The sequence below is a fragment of the Protopterus annectens genome, chromosome 7.part0 (genome assembly GCF_019279795.1).
Source record: "Protopterus annectens isolate FY-2018-M chromosome 7.part0, PAN1.0, whole genome shotgun sequence".
Classification (NCBI taxonomy): Eukaryota; Metazoa; Chordata; order Ceratodontiformes; family Protopteridae; genus Protopterus; species Protopterus annectens.
In genome coordinates this window covers 396023004-396041408 of record NC_056739.1, presented here as the reverse complement: position 1 = coordinate 396041408, position 18405 = coordinate 396023004, and the positions used below count along the sequence as shown (strand labels likewise).

The 18405-nt window shown below is 37.6% G+C and overlaps 1 protein-coding gene across 4 annotated transcripts in view; it reads left to right on the top strand.

Annotated features, from left to right (window-relative positions):
* Nucleotides 1–375: 375 nt before the first annotated feature.
* Nucleotides 376–18405, top strand: part of PLEKHA6 (pleckstrin homology domain containing A6) — a 1822600-nt gene continuing 1804570 nt past the window's right edge. For 3 of the 4 annotated variants that reach the window (XM_044076969.1, XM_044076965.1, XM_044076964.1), the window contains exon 1: nucleotides 376–617. The gene's annotated coding sequence lies outside the window, so the exon portion shown is untranslated. The remainder of the gene's footprint in view (nucleotides 618–18405) is intronic. The other variant, XM_044076983.1, reaches the window with a different exon arrangement.

Genomic DNA, 18405 nt, shown 5'->3' with positions numbered 1-18405 from the left:
AATATATATTTGTTTTTTGTCTTCATAGTTATGCAGTCTAACAAGCCAAATTGTTTACCAACAGAAAAAAACAAAAATGTCATTACAAAATTTGGACTCCTTAAATTAGGAATCTTCTGATTTATTATTGTGGAACGTCTATAAATGTCTTGCGAAAAACGCACACAATATCTGTTATGGTTTGCTGGTACCAGCACCGTTAAACATTCCCTTAAAGAATCACTTTTCATTCTAAGTGACAGCTTAAAGTCACATGATTTGCAAATACCAAGGGATCACACTGAGCATGCCTGCTCTCAGGTCTGTGTCTCTGTGTGTATCTCTCTCTCATTCTCCCTCTCTCTCTCTCTCTCTCTCTCACTCCCCCACTCGGTGTCTCATTCTGTCACTGAAAAGCACTGCTTTGAGAAGCATCCTTTTCTCTGGTTCTGCTTGTGATGCAGAGGGACTGAAACAGCTGTAGAGACAACAGGGATGTAATGGTTTTCCCCATCGCGCTACAGGGAAAGTGCAATACTTTTAGAAATGAACAGGGAAGAAATGACTACTGCTTAAAGCCTTGGAATTTGATTTGAGCATGAAATTATTAATCCACGGACTCAGAGGCATCTGAATGGGTGAGTGTTTATGAAGGTTATCGCCAGCCTCCAGCTGGTTAAGCACATGTGTAGAATGACAAGCAATATATGTCCTATATCATATATTACAACTGCAGCTTGCATGTTTCTGAAAGGTTTTACTCCTGTTGGATACAATATCTATTAAATCTGTACATATTTACTGTATATATGGTGATGCATATGCATTTCTGTGTTTGTGTGTGTATGTACATGTGTGTGTTGCAAATTATAAATATGCTTTTTAAGGTAGCATGGATGTGGGAAAAAGAAAAAGAAGACCATCTCTATACCACTTCTTTCTGAGAAACAGAAATAGAAGAGAGAAACATATGACTCTACTAGCAGGTTTGGGAGATGTGAATCATGACTGTGTCTGGAAGGGATGAAGAGAATCTTTTTGCAAAACATGTCACTAAAATTGAATGCTGTTAGTTTCTTTTAAACCAACTCAAATTATAGACGTGGTACAGTCATATGGGATTATACAAGAGCAGAAAAGCTGTCTGTTAGCAGAGTAGGCATATGTGTGTGTGTGTGTGTGTTTGTGTGTGTGTGTGTGTGTGTGTGTGTGTGTGTGTGTGTGTGTGTGTGTGTGTGTGTGTGTGTGTGAGTGTGTGTGTGTGCGCATTTGAACGAAGTCAAACATTAATACATGCTAGCAATGCCAGTCTCACCAGTTCCAGATAGTAAACAGGTCTTGTTTGTTTACATCGTGGAGGATATGATCTTGTCTCCATTTTGGATTTTAAAGAAGCCAAGGACTGATTCTGACTTTGGTGCAGTTTTAGTTGGATTAAAAATAAATATTTAAGATTAGCATTTTTCATTTGGATAAGCAAATGTAATTTATCTCTAGGGGCCCCTTCCAGTTGTATGTTTTTATTTCAGGACTAGATAACAGATAAAAAGTTACAACTACCATCATTTTACATTGTTGTTGTCAAGATGGGCAGATTCATCTTTAGCCTTTGTTAAGAATCAAACCCTGGATGTTGTAGTATCAGATTTAACACTGACTTCAGCTAAATTAATGTACTCAAATCAAACCAAGATTGCTTTCATGTACATAATTGTCAATTTTCAAATCAAATTTTTTCCATATGCTGGCTACCAAATAATTCTTGACAAGTAAATCAGATTCATGTAATTGAAGTTGTACCTAGTGGGCATACATCACCAGTCAGATAATAAAATGAACAAAAACAGTATGCTACCTGTAGCAGTACTGTGATACACTGGCATATTACTGACCCACTGTTGAAAATCATTGTAGGATATCGACTAAAAATAAAATGTAACTGAAAGGAAAGTTAAAAAAAAAAAAACAAAATAAGACAAATTTTACAGTTTATATAGTGAGGGGGTCACCTTTCTGTACCAACTATTCCATGGAAGTTACACTTATTCTTTCAGCAATGAATAACCATTCCTGGGGTTCCTAGAAGTGTCACCTTCATGATACCACCAGTCCTAAAATTTCTGTAACATCTGCCACCAGACAGTTATCTTCAGAAATCCTTCAGTAACAAATACATAGTGCCAAAGTGACTATGCCAGTTCCTAAGGCACCTGTCCAACCTTCTGTTACATGAAGTACAAGGATACTGTAGACCATCGCTAATAACTGTTAACTATCACAGACGCACCAGCCGCATCCTTCCCTTCCTTTCTTCCTTCTTCCGACTGTTCATTCCATCTAATGGCTGCTTATGGAAGTGCTTTCAGGTTCAGTACAGCTGAAAGAAGGACAAGAAGATCACCAGAGCATGGTCAATGTGGGGCCTCCAACCATCCTATTGTAGGGGAGATCCCTGATACCCCAACAAATAAAACCTATGCTGGTGATTTGCATCCTGGGGTTGATTATAGTAAAGGTGTTTTCAATGATTGAAGGACTGGTCTCATGAGGCTTGGCTCTTTCTTTCAGTTTCTGAGCACTGTGCCTTCTTTGCAGAGACTTATATGTCTTCCCTTTGTTTCTGTGGTTTTTTTCTAGCTGCTTCAGTTTCCTCTCACGTCCTAAAGATATTCTGTAGGTAAATTGTTGGCACTGCATATTATCTGTGGGTTTTCATTGTGGGATGTGTGTCTGTATGTGTGCGTATGTGTGTATGGATCCTCTTCTAATACTTGAATGGCCATATCATTGAATTTCATTTTCATGAGACGAAAATCATGCAAATGAAATACCTGAATGGCAAATATTTCCTAGAGCAAGTAAACACTTGCCCAACAAGCCTTCTTTTACACTGCAGTGCAACCCCAGAGTTGGTATATATAGTTGGAGGTGAAGGGTGAAACCCCCCCTCCATATTGGTGGGTGTTGGGAGCATAGCCCGTAACTATGCGAGTTTTATTTACTAAACTGTGTGTTTCATTGAAGTTTGGGCAAGTGTTTACTTACCCTGGGAAAAATTCACCATTCAGGTATTTCTTTTTTACGAATTTTGTCTTACGAAATGAAATTTGATGATATAGCAATTTGTGTATTAGAAGAGGAGATCTGTGTGTGTGTGTGTGTGTGTGTGTGTGTGTGTATGTGTGTGTGTATGTGTGTGTGTGTGTGTGTGTGTGTGTGTGTGTGTGTGTGTGTGTGTGTGTATCCTCTCTTGGACTGGCACTTTGTCTAGGATTAGTTCCCCTACATCTGTTGTTGTAAGTATATGATTTGTGTCCTCATAACCAAGCATAGGATAAAACAGGTATCAGAAAATGAATTAATAAATAATTCAGTGAAATACTCCAAGGCTGATTTCATTCAGTCAGTTATCATTCTCCCATTGTACGGCATGGTATTTCTTAAACAATAACTGTATTTACTTTTTAAACAGCAGCAATAACAATGAAAACAGCTAGCATGTTATAAAAGAAATGTCTTTGTTATAATTTATGAATATGGACATTAAAAGAATGATCAGCTGTGTATGAGATTCTCTCCACACATTCAGCTCTATGGACAATCAGGTTCTCATATTAAAAAGTATATTAGGTACAGACCAGAGTAGAATGGTAAATTGCCAAAGGAGGACAAGAAAAAAGCCATATTATGGTGACAATAAAAGCAAATAAACAATATCCATCCATCCATCCATCCATCCATCCATGTATCCATCCATCCATCCATCCACAAGCACTTTTTCCCATTTTTACACATGGGGACAGGGTGTCACTTCAACACTGACATTCATCTAGAGCCAAGGTTTACACCACTGGATGGCTAGCCCTGCTGCAGTTGTACTTCCACATACTCACACACTCACACCTATGGTCAGTTTAGAGTGTCCAATCCATCTACTGCATGTCTGTGGAATAGCTCCAGTAAATTAGGCATGACAAACAGCAAGAGCTTAAAACTGTGAATTAGTGGAAAATATGTTCTCTACAGCATAAATGTCAAAGAAAAAAAGTAGTATAGGGAATCATTGCATAAATTATCTCAGAATGAGATGAGAAGTAGGAAAAAGTAAAGTAAAAAGTGGGAAAATTATCTAATCTCTAACCAGCAAGCAGGGACTGCAGACCATGATAGGTATTATGATTTGACATTTTCTTATACACTACCATGATGATGCATATGTCTGTATAACATGTATATGCATGCATGAGATGCCCAGGGGAGAGGTAGTTGCTAGTGGTTAGCTTCCACAGTCAAACAAACTTGTTAGACAGTGAATTCTCCGGTCATTTCTATATTGTGATTGTATGTGCGCATATCTTGTGCCATCAGTGTATGTATGTCATGTAAATGGTACTGTGGATGGCACAGTGAAGTGGACATTTTGTTAATCCTGTCTATGACTTGACTGCCTTATATTTTCCACAGTGCTTTCTGATTCCCTTGTTCCTGTGATTTTATATTTGCATGAAATGCTATATATTTTTGCATGCAGCTTTGACTCAAGTTATCCTGTGTATGATTCTTCCCTCCCTTGACCTTTCTTGACTCAGATCCCATTTGTAACATTAACCTTTATAATGCAAGTAAAGATCAGGACATCCACTTCCCTTTAAACTGTTACACGCTGGTAGTACAGTTTGTTATGTAGTTCAGTAGAGGATTCACGGTAGTCAGTAGATGGTGAATCCCTTCATGCTTTTAGCTCTGTCTTTATTTTAACCCTTTAATGAGGGAAGATTATACAGTACCGATAATATCAGATTCCCTACTGAGGAGCTGATGATCAGTGCATGTGCAATGTATCAGTGCAGCCCAGCACTAATGGTCCCCCATTTACCCAAGCCCTTTCCGCAGAGGAAAGAGACACAGTCTTTATATATTCGGCACTCAGTTTTCCCAATCCAGGCCACTGGCACAGCAAATTCAAAATGTCTGCTGTGCCAAAACACTACTAAATCCTTACTTTATTACTAGAGGATTTCTGGGTAACTCGTATTTTCATTTTTATTGTTATATTTCGATGATGCATTCTTTTACATGATGTTCCTAGTTTGAATTGACAAGTATCTAAACTAAAGAAACACGTCGGTTGTGGCAGTGGGTTTTTGATTCAGATTTGCCCAGGTGAAAATTCAATTAGAGTATACCAGGAGGTCCTGAAATTAATGAGTTTTACATGCACCTTCTATCTGAAACTGTCTTTGGCTGTTCTTATAAGCTTATAATACAACTGGAATTGTTTATTTGACTGTGATTTACACATAGCTCACATGATGCTTGTTTAAGTTTTACTAAAAGGGTAAAGTCAGCAGAGCAAAGATGTCTTTTTTTCAGTAGGTAATTAAGAGCATAGGAGGTTAAATGACTGTCATGTGTGACACATATTATGGTCTGTAGCTATGACAAACTCATTCACTGTTCACAGCATCAGATTTTGGACTGTCTTACCTGTCATGTACTGCTGGGTTGTACTAACAGATAGCTTATGAAGCTTGGAGAGAGAAATGGTTCTGAATCTGATAAGGACATATTTTTCACCAGTGATATTTGTGGGACAGTAAAGAAATGGTAGCTTTGGAAAAAAAAAGTCACTGCATTTCAGTGTCTAAATGCTCTCTAATGTTCTCTGTAAGAGGTACCTACTCAATGAAAACTGAAGAGCTATTCCCTTTGTTAAGCCTGCATTATTCAAATTATTGTAGACTACCGCTGAGGCAAAGGGTCGCTCTCCAAGGCTACCAACACGATTGTCATTTTTCATAATTTATATACTCCTGTGAGCATGAGCTGCTTGTACAATCACTATTAGGCTGAAGCAGAACCTGACTTCAAACAGCAGTTTATATCATACGTATGTACATATTAACCTTAACCATTACCATTATGGTGATCATTAACATTTTTTTACCCATGCATGTTTTGATAATGACTGATTTTATCCTTATTTCAAGTCACTTGAACATATGTGCAGACAAGAACAGCTGGATAAATCTCAGATAATGGGTGGGGGGGGGCTTTGCATGCTACTTCTGTTTACATTACTGCATGGACATTAGAAGATGCAGTCAAGAAATGAAAGCAAAACTGCTGCTGTCAATCCAAATACAGAATTAAAATACATACTTAATGTACATCTAGGATGGACTGTATATGTAAGTATTGGCTATACTGGATTACAGGACAAAAAAAGGTTTGGATAAACATGAAATAATGGATACATTTAGCAAATGTATATTTTTTATTTGCTTAATAATTTGGGTATTGCACTTTCTTATTTTTCTTCCTCAGCTATATTTCCCAGATTTTAAATATTTTTATTTCATTACATTAGAATTGCCTGCTTATATTTTCACTGTATTTGTAGATTTTGCTTTTCATTTTGTATTTGCAAGTTTCATTTGTTCTGCACCCTGTGATCCGCCCCCTTCTTCCAAGATGCACTTGTAACTGATCTATGTTATTTTAGTATGCCTTTCCTGATAAAACAATGGAACACAGAGTACAGTTTATTTACAGTATGAGCATTTCATACATCTATTATTGAAGGTTGCATGGTTGTCCTAGATTGTATTGCATACTTTCTGTTGTAAACAGTTCTGATTCTTTTAACTGCTTAAAGCATACAGTGTGTGCTGGTTGCAAAATACATTTTTGTGGCCTGAATTGTATGAGAAAAGACTCATGCCTGGCCAGTACAATTGGTCAGTTAAAGGAAAATAAGTAAATAAATAGTCAACTCACCAGCAGGTCAAACAAACGCAAAGTAGCATCTTTTATACATTTCAGGAGATTTTTGCTCTGTTAATACATCTAGTGTTTTTTAACATGCAGAAATCAAAATTAATGACTAGCAAAATAAACCCCCCACCTGTTTAAGTGAAATGCTGTGCCTAGAAGATGATTCTGTGTGAGAAACATTCATTATATTTTTTGTACCATGTTTTGTCCCTCCAGGCCTGCATACCATTGAGATGCAACTACTGGTCATTTGTTCCTCACCACTCAGGTAAGAGCAATCTGTGGAGTGGCTGTCATGCAGGCTGCAAGAAGGGGGTATTTACCTTTAAGGGTCTAACCCTAACCCCCATTGGTCAGGTCAGGGAGGTGCAACCCACTTTGAAGGGGGCGCTATGCCTTCTTGTGCATGTGCACACTTCTGTGCACCTGCCAGTGTTTATATAACATTTGGTAAGCCAAATGTATTTCCCAGGACAGACCTCATCATGTTTCTGCCCCTTCTCTGATGAAGTTGTGATATAGGATAGCCCTACTCTACCCCTTTATCCATGATAGCTATGACCATTTACTCCACAGCAGCTCCAGGAAGTACCCTGCTACTAATGGAATGAGTCACATGGGTCACAGACAGGGCTTTATCCTGATATGTCATTGGATATGGCTAGCATTCACAGTCTTTGATTTCACCACAGATATGTAGGTTGCATAATTAAGTGCTAGGCCAGATGTGGTGTACGTACCTTGCCATGAAGGGAAGAAAGTAAAACTGCAGGTCAGTAGGGGTGGGAATGGAGATAATATTGTCCTAAAAGTTTTTATCAATGTAATCTTTATATGTTAAGTCATATTTATAAAGAACTTGTCCAGGTCCTGAACAAGGCAGTGACACTGACTTTGAAGCTCTAATTCCTTAACCTAATTTTACTTGCCACAAAATGGTCATTTGTGCATTTCGTATAGAATAAATTATAATTCTGACTATGGGTTTCATTTGCAGACCTAGTAGTCTGCTTTAACTACTTACATTTCTGCTGCTGGGCAGTCAAAATTGTTATCATATAACTGCAGCTCACAGGCAGAAAACAGGCACTGTGAACCTTAAATTATGATGGTCAGGAGATGACTGCATTAAACTCTTAGATTTAAAGTTAACGTTCAGATTTGAAGACTTGTGTGGTAATGGACCCTGTCATTGCAGAAAAGCTTTTTGCTTTGCCTCTGTCAGAATGCTGTCCGATTTTTGCGCCAGACATGAGATTACAACAACATCTTCATCTGGGTTTCACTGGTGGATTTGGGCATACATGATATATTGTGGGTAAAACATGTTTTAAGCGGGGTAACATTTTGCCAAGCACAAGGGTATCAGATGTCTAACTTCAACCACATAAATGTATTTGAAGTCTTTTGTGAGCTAGCAAAGAAGATACTAACCTATACAGGGAGTGGTGTATGCTCATTATAGTACTAGCTAGCCAATTAAAAGTTTCTAGCATAATTGTAGTGTATGTGTTGTATCTTTAATTCTGTAGTTAGGATATACATCATAGGAAAAATCGCAGTTATGATGAGGGGGGTAACAGCACTTCCAAGCATTTTGTATAGAGAGTATTGGTGGCAATTGCTTTTGAATGTTACAATGCAGCCTAGTTTAAACGGTTTAATAAGCCTGCTAAGAAAGCTAAAGCACTGATTGGATAATTGTATAGTGCTTGGAGTATTTAATTCACATTGGAGTTGCTGACAAATTGTCTGGCACAACAAAATGTTTACTTAAAGAAAGCTAAATAATGACTTATCAAGAGTCAGACCTATTTAATTAAGGGTAATAGCTCAAGGCACATGCTTCTTGTTGCCAAAAAATTAAGGAGTGGGGGTCTAACAGTAGCAGTTAGGATCTCAAGAAACTCGTCACTCCTTTGGAGCTACATACAGCTTAGGAAACATCATCTTGAATTCAGACAGTTCTTGCAGTTTCTAAATGCCCCTGCTGTGATGGGTCCAGTAATTTTTCTATTTACAACTTGAAATTGCAGATTTCTAGAAGCTGCAGGAATCCTTATATTGGAATTGGAGGCCTCCTTTAATGATGATATCCCCAGTCTTTGAAACTCCTCTGACTATTAGATGTTATCGTCTCTTATACATTGTGACCATATTTATTTATTTGCTTTACTTTGTTTACTGGGGTAGTACACCTATCACTATAGACCAATTTGAGACACAGCCTGGGCGAGGAGATTCACAGAAAAGAAAATAGTACAAATTCCCAAACACAGAGTAATCACAGAAGGCAGATAATCCCATAGACAACTGATACATATGTAAATATCAGCAGAGCAGGAAATCAAACGTGAATTAATATGAGAGGGAAGCAGCAGCTGAGAACAGAGGATCAAAGTAGAAGTGATGGCAGGTGAGGAGGGAGTTAGGTCATGTGTCAAGTGGAAAAGCACTTGATGATGGTGTCTTTTGAAATGAGCTCTGAAGGTGGGGAAAGAGGAGACTTTATTAAGGTGAAGGGGGAGGGATTGCCAGAGTTTGGGTGCAAGAATGAAGATGGAATGGTTGGTACAGTGCAGCTTTGTTTGGGGTGTATGGAGTGAGGGAGTTAATTGGGAGAGGTTGCAGAGGTTGCAAGAATGAAGATGGAATGCTTGGTACAGTGCAGTTTTGTTTGGGGTGTCTGGAGTGAGGGAGTTAATTGGGAGAGGTTGCAGAGGTTGCAAAAAATGAAGATGGAATGCTTGGTACAGTGCAGTTTTGTTTGGGGTGTCTGGAGTGAGGGAGTTAATTGGGAGAGGTTGCAAGAATGAAGATGGAATGGTTGGTACAGTGCAGTTTTGTTTGGGGTGTCTGGAGTGAGGGAGTTAATTGGGAGAGGTTGCAGAGGTTGCAGGGCTGGTTTCCTTATGGAGTTTGGCTGACGGAGGTAGAAAGGCACCATGCTGAAGTAATATGAAAACAGGAAACTCTACAAGTAGGAGACTGGCAGCCATTTGGTCTTTGAGAGGGTGATGCAGTGCTGTTCCTGAGGGGAGGAATTGGAAAAGAATTGGCAGATTTTGTTTTCAATAGACTATAGAATGAATGAGTTTTTTTAGAGGCTGTAGCTATCATAGGGAGCCTGTATTCAAGTTGAGCAAGGAGGACTGCTTTGCCTATTGCAGCTCTAGCTGGTCTGTAGAGAAAGGGAAATATTTTCCAAAACCAGAATAAAGGAGAACTGAACTTTTTTCCTGGTGGTTTGAATGTGGCTTTAAAAGTTAATTGACTGGTCTACCCATAAACCTAAGTATTTAAAAGATGTGGTTGTTTCTACTGGGCAACCATTTATGTCTGCAATGTTTAGGTTTTTAGGAGTCTTCTTCACCTTTTGCAGGCTTCCAAATATCATACTTTTTGTTTTAGAGGAATTTACGAGTAGCTTATAGTAATTTAGCCAAGAATTAAGGTAGTGAAAGACAGACTGAAGTTGGTATTAAATAGTTAAATGTGAGGGACTGGATCAAAGAATAGCCATGTCATCTGCATAAAGAATAATAGGAAGGTTAGAGAGATCAGACGGCAGTTTCTTAATAAAGATTGATAATAAAGGAGGGGCAAGTATGGATCCCTGGGACACTCCTCTAGTAAGTGGTTCTGGTGGTGATAGGGATGAGCATGAGCCTAATTTGACTCTGAAATACCTATTTGTTAAGAAATGCTGGAACCAGGAGACACTGTTGGGGCTAACCACAATTTCTTGGAGGAAGTGAAGGAGCAGGAAGTGGTCAATTTAGATCAAAAGATTTAGTAAGGTCAATGAAGAGAGCTCCTGAAAGGTTTCCTTTATCAATGTAGAGAAGGATCTCATCGGTAAGTGACCATAGTGCTGTCATTTTGCTATGGCAGGCCAAGAATCCATGCTTTTCAAGAGTGAGGAAGTGGTACTGTTGGATATAAGTGAACACTTGGTTGCAGATTAGGTTTTTGAGTATTTCCCAAGTATAGGGAGCATGGAGATACGGCAGAGTGGGAGGTATTTACTGACTGAAGCTGTTTGGGAAGGGTTTAGCTAGAGCAGTATTCCATATGTCTGGCATCATATTTTGAATTAAGCAGAGCTTCTAAATATGTAGAAGAGGTTTGGCAAGGAAGTCTTTGCAGAGTGATATATACCAAGGGAGTAGGTTGTCTGTACCAGGGATGCATGCAGGGGTATGTTTTCTAAAAGGGGAACAAGTTATTTTTGTGTAATTTTCTTAAAATAGAAGATGGAGATGAAAGGAGGAGGGGGTAGGTAAGCTGGAGGGATAGGTAAAGATTGTGGTTCTAGACAGGTAGCTGAATGCTTTGAGAAAGTCAGAGGTTGAGAACTGGCCTTAAAAGGTCTGGATGGTAATAGGAGGGGAGGTAGGATCACTGCATTTATGGCCCATGAGAAGATTTACTTCCTGCCAAAAATGAAAAGCAAGGTGCTTAATTTTGAAGTAGTTGGTTTTGGGCCTACATATGCCTTACTTAGCTAAATTATGTAGAGAGGTGAAGGCAGTATGATTTTCTGGTGAGGGGTTTTGTCTCCATGAAGACCACTCTTGTCCCTTAGTCTGAGCTGAATCTTAAGTTCCTTACCAAAATCTTAGCCGACAGATTCATCAAAGCAGCTCTGGATGTTCCATTTTTATTCATTTATTTATTTTGTTATCCAGGACAACTAATTATGTCTAAAGATATATCCAAGATCTGCTAGGAAAAGGAAAATAGACTCTCAAAGGGAGCTAATAACCTATATAATACACATGAAATTGCTAATAGGGTCTGTAATTATTCACTTTTTGCTACCATAGAGGTTGTGGGTCTCCATTTATACTGCTCAGACTCATAACCTGTTCTACTTTCCTCAAGTCAAACGAATGAAGCATGGTTTCCTTTCGCAATCCTTTCAGTTTGCAATGATACCAGGCAGGGCTATAGTCTGAATGATGTGATGCTTGATCTGTGTCTGGACACTTTCTGACAGCCTACTACTTTGGGACCCTGATATCTCAGAAATAACACCGAATATCTTTCACGTCTAACTGATCATTTTTTTACAGACAATATTCTAATTGTTACATTGGATTTTGAGATTGCCTTGATTTTACTAATGTGTCATATATCTAGTTTTTTCAAATGTATCTGATCTTCAGGTAAAGTGTCAAAAAATACTCAGTGATTCCTCTGAATGTCTTTGCAGTCAGACATGGGCTTTCTGTTCAGGAATTTAATTAGGAATTTCATGCTCTCAAATTCTTGTGATTATAAGACCTGTTATCCTGTGAGTAGCCCAGACATAATCCATAGTCCTCTTTTGTTTAAGTAGATAATATAATCCATATAAGCTAGACCCCCTTTATCCTTTATGGCAAGAGTGAGTATATGTGACATTGACTCACTTCCCTGAGACTCTGCATGTTATTCCTAATCTGTTAACCTGCCCCATCACATATTATCCAGGTGGTTTAACGCATAATATAGGCTTTCCAATTGGATTTCAATGGTAAAGGAAGCTGTACATGTGACAAGAATAAAAAAAAAAATACATGTCCTCAGAACCCAGTGAGACTACAGTTCTTAGTCATTAAGTAATACTTTGTTACCTCATAAAGAACTAAATTAACTATATTGGTCAAACAGACCTTCAGACACTTACTAATGACCATGATGAAAAAAATGCAGTATAAAATATTTCCATACCCCCTGTAGCTTATGGGGGAAGAGACACATCCAGAAATGTCCTTTTCACACATCGTTTTCTAAATCATTTAAATACTTCCTTTTGCAAACAGCTATCCATTTAGATCCCTTTGCCTTCCAGTCAGACAGCCAGTTTCCACTGCTTACAAATTAATCACCTGAATTAATTCTCTATTGGCCACATACTGCATGAGGCACTTTGGTGGCTTTAATCTTAAGACGATTATTCAGAAAGGGGTAAATCATCTGTAATCCACTCCTCTTTAATACTACAGATTTACACGGACAATCCATTCACAACATCATACTGATAGCTTATGAGCGTACTGTCTGCTACAGATTGGAGTTCAGTTTACAAAAACCTGTCTCTTCACAGCCAAGCCTACATTTTTTATTGTATAAAGTATTTATTTTTGCCACATCTAATCTTTAGAAACCAAAACTCAGTCCTTTTGATAGTGTTTTTTATGTCCTCTGAGGTGTGTCTTTTGGAATTAGGAGCGTTTGAGTCTAACCAGATGGCATAGAGGCAAGACATCCATTTCAGCCACTAGTGACCAGACTTTGGGACCATTTCAGATCACTAGTAAGATCAACTGGTGGGGATAGTGTGAATCGACATTGGCCAGCTCTCCTATCTTGGGGAAACCAGAGTTTTACAGGCTATGGGTAGTCTCAGGGTGAGTAACAAGATGCCCTTTGCATGGTGAGTGGATGCATGCAATATGCATGCTGCAATCATTGCACATTGCTTCTTCAGGATAGAAATTTTGACTGACTACCACAAAGTGAAGGCTTTCATTGCCTTGTTCCTTGCTACTGGGTACCTTGATCCACTTCTTTTATAACTTGCTCCACAAGGTCAGCTTGCTGAGTAGTGTGGGGTCCTTCCTCGTGAAGCTATACATCTGGAATTGGTGGAAATTAGCTGTAGGGGTACCACGGAGAGCACAGAGGTGTGTGGAGATAAGCCAGAAGGACAGCAGTATTCAGTAGGGATGAAGAAATGAGAAAAAATTTTGAGCATCTAAACGATATCAAATTGTGGATTGCTGACAATTGGGATCTCCTACTAAACCACCAGGCTTCATGGGACTTTAAGATTTACATACTTAATGATTTCCTATCCTGTGTTGCAGGAAAGGCAAGAAGCAGACTGCATTAATGTCAGGCATTATCAAACTATTTGCTCTTTTGTCCTAACGTACTAGAAGGCAACATGAAGGTAACATTCTTTCAGTGGAAGAGTAGTCTGCCACACCATCTGAATTGGATTAAGCAATTTTATTTTGCTAATGACAATTTCAAAGCATTCATCACGTGCTGACAATTCCTGCAGATAGTAAATGACTGTGAAATAAGAGGTCATGATTCACAGTCTGATCATAAGCTGTTCTTTGTCCTTCTGGTGCTTTTGAATGTTAGTATAGCTACCTTGTAGCCAGATGATGGGTTTTATTTATTTATTTTACAGGTAAGTGAACTGGACCACAATAGCCACTTTCCAATCTTAACCTACTTAACAATAAATTACTGTGCATAATATAAACAAACACAAAGAGGATAAAACAGTATTAATACTAGATGAACTTAAGAAGGCATGCACAAAAAGAAAACCTCGTGATACTTTTGATTAGAACTAAAAGAATATTACAGTATCAGGAAATCTAACAGAGTGTGACCTTGCAACAATATATCTATTTATCTTAAACCCCCTCTGCTATTACTTACTTACATGCATTCAGTGTTCAAGGTTTATGACTTTATATATTAAAGGGACTGGTAAGTACAGTCACTCCAATATTGATGGGAAGCACTTCTGCTTTTTGATTGTGAGAAATATTGCCCTTTCTTGAATTCACAAGTAATGAATCTACAGATTTTGTTCTGCATGGTCTGAAATCTTAAGTGGTTGTGATCTGAGGCAGAGACAATGAGAGGAAGTCTGCTTTTAAGGGCTGAGGAAATTAGCTCTTAATTAGTTTTTATTTCTAGTACTAAGTATGATTTCTGTTCTAGCACCCTGTCATTCACTGTCAGATCTTCGACCTTCCTTGACTGTAAAGCCATTATTTCTCATCTTGGAGACATAGCATGCAGTGATCATTCTTGAAGCAGGTGGGGGTGAGGATACCTCTTGTTTATGTAATGAAGTAATTTATTTTTGTGAATTAGGGTTGAAGAGACCGCCACATTTCTGTTCATTCTCAGCAGCATCATGGGTGTAGTTGGGTGTACCTTTGTCCCAAGTCTCATCTGTTTCTGCCTTGGAAGTTAGTATGACTATATATAGCTCTGTTTAATATGGTCTATAATCGGACTGAATTGCATGCATTTCTCACACTCCCCATTAGGAAAAAATAATGTGACAGGCTCTTTGTTTAACAGCCTCTGTGTGTTCCTTTGTTACCTGAATTAAAATGGAGAGTATGTGAGTATCTAGCTGGTCTTCACCCTGTTTGGTTTTATTTTTTAATGTTTTCTGTTTCTTTTCACTTTCAGTGCGCGCACGTGTGTGTGTGTGTTGCACATCCACGCACAATTGTCTGTGTGTGTGTGTGTGTGTGTGTGTGTGTGTGTGTGTGTGTGTGTTTGTTTGTTTTATCCTGCTGTATCTCAGTCTGTCAGTGTATGGAACAATGGCTACACTATTGCAGGATATAAGTGTACAGGTATGGGCTGTGTAATTCATAAAGTCCTGGCCCTTATCTTTTGATGTGTATTAACCATTTACAGCTACAAGGAGTATGGGAATATTGGGTCTATATTAGATCACTGAGTGCTTAAAAAAGCGAACGGTGATTAATTGACCCTATGTAAGTGAAAGCTTACAATTTCGAACTGTCAGAACAACAATTTTTTTCTTTTAGGAACATAGGAGCTATATTACCTTTAGCTGTATAAAATGGATGATTGTCCCTTTCATATTTTTTCTATCAATGAACCTGTTAAACATTCAGAACAAAATACATTCTTCAGGGAAACCTCACACCTCTTCTATCTATTTTAATAAAGTAAAATGCAATTTTTCCAGCTACTCCTTGAAGTCTTTTCATCAGCTGCCTAATAAGACATGTTCATACAGTGAATTTCTATGCCTATTAGGGACCAATAAATTATAGTAACTTTGATGTGCATGTTTATGATTCATCATACTTGAATAAGCAGTTAGAACATGAAAGTTAAGTCTCAAGAGAATAAAAGCACTAATATTTGGCAAATTTCATGCTGTAACTTTTTTTTAAATGCATATTTTCTTACATTATTTCAGATGGATTTTTATGAAATTGATGTTATAAGATATATTTAATTTTCTGGAATAATTAGTGCAAATTATAACAGCATAGCAAGTACATAGGTTTGCAAAGTCTTTTGGAAATATAGTTTTTGACTTCAGTAATACTACAACTGTTTTACTGCATACATTTCTTCTATAGAATTTCATGATTATAGTCTATAGACAGGTTTCCTGAATGCCTTCTATAGACAGATTTCCTGAATGCCTTACACCTGGTACAAACTCTTAGCAGGCAAAAGTTGTCATGATAAATCTCGATTCAGTGATAACCCTACCCTGGACTAGGTATTTATTCACTGCTGCTGGGCTAAGAGAATACAAGATGCCCCTAAGTGTATGTGACAAATGGAAACGTGCAATTAACCCTGTTTACTGTTAATGGAGGGTCTAGTGGAATGCAGAGAAAAATATGATGAACAACTAGAACTTCCAGCACTGGCCACATCTCACAATGTGAAGTGATTTAATATTCACATCCACACTAGCAACAAAGAGCTGTCTTTCCCATTCCCTCATCCCTGTAAGCAGTGCTAGACAGCTGATGACACAAATATGCTTTGTGAAGCAGGGTGCAGGGTAGTTAGTTTGTTCTACCTTTCATGGTAGCCATTGCAATTGTTGTGACAGCATTACAAATGGCTGTCTGACTCCTACACATACCTCCTAGACCTTGCTCCCACCTCAGTACTCTGGGCGAGCATCTGACAGTTTACAGATAACAAATTAATTTATATATGAAGATATATATATATATATATATATATATATATATATATATATATATATATATATATATATATGGGATCCAGACACATGCTCGACTAGCATATGTCCGAATCACAAAACACCAAACACACATACACGAAAGCATTTAACATCGAAAAGCGCTTCCATGTATGTGTACCTGTCAGACTACAGTGCGGGTACGGGAAAATTCTCTTTTCCCCACTGTAGTGCGATCTCAGAGTGAAAATATTAAAGTAGGGGGTTGTGGGGGGGTGCAGGGGGGGGCAAATCCCCCCTGCAGAAATGTAGATTTATATATTTCTTTTAACTACACATACATGGAAGTGCTTTTCGATGTTAAGCACTTTCGTGTATGTGTGTTCGATGTTTTGTGATTCGGACAAATGGTAGTCGAGCATGTGTCCTAGATCCATATATATATATATATATATATATATAAATAGATATATCGATAGATATAGAAAGATTAAACAGGGACAATTTAAAACTGCAGTGTAAACATAATCTCTGGCATCAGGGATAAAGATAGCAGAGAACTTACTTCCTTTTTTGCATACCACTTGCTACGTCAGGTTTCACCTTTGAAATAAAATCTATTAGCCAAGAGGAAAAAACCCTGATAATCCCAATCCTTCCATTGTTCGTTAGATGAGCAAAATGAACAGTTAAAGTTAGCATTTAATGAGTTATCATTTAGTAACTACTTCTGTCTATACCATTTGGTCACTGAGTGTCACAACATACTGGTATTATATAATAATATTTTGAAAAATAATTTCTTAACTAAAATAAAGACATTGTATGTATAATCTTATCTCCATTCTTCCATTTTACTGCACTGATGTGAATCGGCATAGATAAAATTAAAATGTAACGAAACATACATGCCTTGAATGTGGTAGTGCATCTGCAGTACTTGAAATGTAGTTGCTGCCACTTTAAACCTAGAAGTAAGTAGTTTATTCTTTGATATGCAGGATAGGTGTGGTTTGCTAACTTGTAACAGAACTAGGTCAGTTTAAGTGCATTGCTATAATTGAAAGGACAGTTAAATTTAAATTAAAAAAAAAATGGTTACTTGAATTTTGCCACTTACCAGAGATAAAAATGGTGGGCATAACTTTTTATATTTTCGTAGGTGCATTGATATGCATTTCTATGCTACATCTAAACTTTTTGTTATGCAATACTAGGTTTTCTCTCTTAACTGGAGTGCATTACACCTCAATGGGAGGTAAAAATCTCCCATGGAATAATATGTAGTATACAGTACAAGGGCATAAAACTTGAACCAGCTAATCAGAGCCTTCCAGTAGGCTTTTTTCAAATATTTTAAATGAAATTTTATGCACAGGAGCAGACACATTTATGTAATAAAAGAAATAACTATTTACACATGTGTCTTCATTAATTCTCGCTATACATTTCTAAAATTCATTGAATAGCCATGAATTTATCATAGAACATAGGTTAATATTTCTCTATTAATGAGTTCAATTTTATCCAGCAATTATATTTTGTAGTTATTTTGTTTTCATTTTAATGGTAGACACTTTTTTACATACAAAAGTGACAGTATTTACAAATTCTATAAATGAAAGCACAACCTCATTTTTCCAGTTCTTTGTACATTGCAAAGTTCTACAACCTTTCTGGGGATAAATCAATCATATACCATATGCTGCAAGTCTGCTTTGATTGAGGATTCATACACCCAACAGCCAATACCTTCATTTTTGTATACATTTTCAGTTCTATGTGAAGCATATCTTTCAACCTCTTAGTGCAAACAATCTGTACAAAGCCTAAAATAATGGAGGGACAAAGGCCAAAAATAGGGACAGATTTTAAATATTGCTATTATAAACTTAGAAAGTAGCTACAAC